This window comes from Corylus avellana, chromosome ca4 (assembly GCF_901000735.1).
Source record: "Corylus avellana chromosome ca4, CavTom2PMs-1.0".
In the NCBI taxonomy this organism is placed as follows: domain Eukaryota; kingdom Viridiplantae; phylum Streptophyta; class Magnoliopsida; order Fagales; family Betulaceae; genus Corylus; species Corylus avellana.
The window spans coordinates 16,618,482-16,621,650 of record NC_081544.1 but is presented as its reverse complement, the minus strand read 5'-3'; positions in this window follow the sequence as shown (position 1 = coordinate 16,621,650).

The following is a 3,169-nucleotide window of genomic DNA, read 5'->3' as shown; positions in this document are numbered from 1 at the left end:
AAAGAGAGTAGGCTTTGATGAAGGATTGAAATGATTATTTAAATCTGAATCCCTCAACTTGAAGATTGGACGATAATATTATAGGTTTTAATTTCGAGGACGAAATTCTAATAAGGAGGGAAGATTGTAGTGTCCCAGAATTTTCAAAGCTATTTAAATAGATTATTTTGATAATGATGTTATTTTAATATCCATTGTAGCTAAGGATTTTAATTCTTGGGAGATTTATGAGAGTGGTAATTAGAGAATGGTAATTGGTGAAATAATAGAATAGTAAATATGTAGCACCTCAGATTTTGAAAGTCTTATTTTAGAGATATTAATTTGATGCTATGATTATATTCATATTAGGCAATGATGTTAATTCTTGAGAAATTTATGATATTGTATGAATGGTAATTGGAAATTGGTAGGTAGAATAGTAAGTGGTAGGTGGAATAGTAAGTGGTAGGTGAAATAGTAAGTGGTAGGTGGAATAGTAAGTGGTAGGTGGAATAGTAGGTGGTAGGTGGAATAGTAGGTGGTAGGTGAAATAGTAAGTGGTAGGTAGAATAGTAAGTGGTAGGTGGAATAGTAGGTGGTAGGTGAAATAGTAAAATGAGGGTATAATTGTAAATTGAAGGTAGAATAGTGTTTGATTTTCTCTTATAAATAGAGCTCTTCTCCTTCACAATTTTCACAACTCATCTCCTCTCCCATCTCTTGTATATATTCTTCCTTCTTCCGCTTTTTACTCGGTCTTTCTTCTTTCTAAGAGTGTTTACTCAGAACAGAGAGAGAAAGGGCGAGACCAAGCGCTACAAGAAAGAAAGAACACAAGAGATAGCGGACTTTAGAAATTAGTTTCAAAAGTTATACTAGTGGTGTTAGTCATATTGGAGCAACTAGATTCCTTCATACCACTTTTAGCTTCAGTCTAGAGGTAAGTAAATTCACTACCTCTTCTAAAATTACTTCATGTCATGCTATTTATATATTCTTGTATTAAATTGTAAATGATTATTTTATTTACGTATTATGAAGTTATGTTGCATGCATGAAGGATTTCTAAAAGAATTATCTATAAAGTTTCTATTTATTTAAACGCTTTCTAAGTACAACAAGTTTATATTTGAAAAAAGGTTTCCATTTTGAGAAAAGAAAGTTGAGAAATGATGATGATTATAAGAAAGAAAAATGATGATAAACCCTCCTACATGTTGCCCTAAGATGCATCAAAAGAAGTACAAAGAAAAGTACAAGAGATGAGATAAATGTTTATGAAATGAGGGCACATGTATGGAGGAGAGTATTTTTGGCCCCAAGATAAGATAAGATGAGAGTTCGGTACCGATACTCGGATGGAGGCGAAACCACTGAAGGAGGCTATGCCAGAAGGTGGTATTCCATCAACTAGACCGTTGAGTGCACCAAGAAAGAGTTAATTGACGGTCGGGCATGGCTGTGGCCACAGTTCAGTGCCATGGTCACAAGGACCCGCAACCCTCGTACACAGGGGTAATAGTGTACATGGGCCTTATTATGAGAAAATGATACTATATTTTCAACGATGATATGCTATGATGATTTACAGAGATTATTTATAATGATGCATTATGATGATGATTTATAAAGATGATTTACAACGATACTATATTTTCAACGATGATATGCTATGATGATTTACAGAGATTATTTATAATGATGCATTATGATGATGATTTATAAAAATGATTTACAACGATGATCTATTACTAGATGTAATAGTATGTATATGTTACGGGAGATGCAACCGTACATACAGATATTATTATGGCTAGAATTATATTTATTTGCGAAAATGATTTTCAAAACTGAGAACAAGGAGTAAAACTATTTATGGTTGTGGATTTTACTTGCTGGGCCCCCTTTGGGCTCATTCAGTTTTATTTCTTGTTTTCAGGTAGAAAGGATGCTGGAATAGGAGGCCGGAATGGGGATGGGAATAATTATTAATTTTCAAAGTCTTTTCATATCAGTGATTGTAATAATATGATATTCCGCAACTAAAGTTTAATGTTTTCTAATTTCACTTGTAATAAAATCTCTTGAATAATGTTTTATGCATTTATTGTATCTTTTAAAATCAAGAACTCTGATAAACCTTATAGATCTTTGCAAGAATTTTTGTTATAAAAGAAGAAAAGTGGCAAACTCAGCCTTAACGGGCTGGGGATGTTACAATTGCTGTTAGAAATAGAAAGAAAATGACATGAAAGAAAATGGAAAGAAGAAATAAAGAAAATATGCAGAAGGGGAAGAAATTTTACAGTGCTTTCCCCAATGATTTGGATGTCCGACCAATTCCTTCCACCCTTTCTTCTTTAGAATTTGATATCCCTCTGGAAGGATGTTTCGCCACCTTAGGTAGTCTAATTGCTTGCTTCGAAGGATCTTCTTCGGAACATGGTTCTTCGATTTGTGATCTTGTGTGCATAGATCCTTGAGACGTTTAGCCTGAGATGGCTCTTTGAGACATTGAAAAATTGAAGCTTGGGGTTCATGGATTGTCTCAAGAGTGATTGTGACAAAGGAATGGGCTTCAGTACTCACTTCCTTGTCATTTGACACTTTTGGAGTTTTCGGGGGCTCAATTTGCTCAACCTGCACTTCATTTTCTTCGTCCTCATGCTTATACACATTGAAAGGTGTTGTGCAAATTTATTTAACTTGCAAGTGCACGAATCGAGTGTAGTTTAATGAATTGCAAGTGTGACGTCGAACCCACAACGAATTGTATTTTTGAAATATCAACTTATACCTAAACTAATGAAATCCTAATATAGTTCTAAAAGGGTTTTTATTTTGGTTTTGAAAATTAAAAGACTAAACATAAACTAAATAAACTAAGTAAATCAATAGATAAAAGCACTAAGGATGTAGAATCTACACTCACCAAATCATAACAACATATTTTATATTCATCAATACTAATCCGAAGTTCTCACAATTTAAATCTTATGTATGTTTTACTATGCTTCAAAGAATTAATCAAAATCATCCCATGTATCCATTCATTGATCAAATCACAAAAGGAATCCAATCTTAATTGAAACACCAGATGTATTTGTAGAACAAATCACAAGGGATATCCAATTTTTATAAGTTAAAAAACCAAGCAATCAATTATGTGAAATTATCCTAAATCATC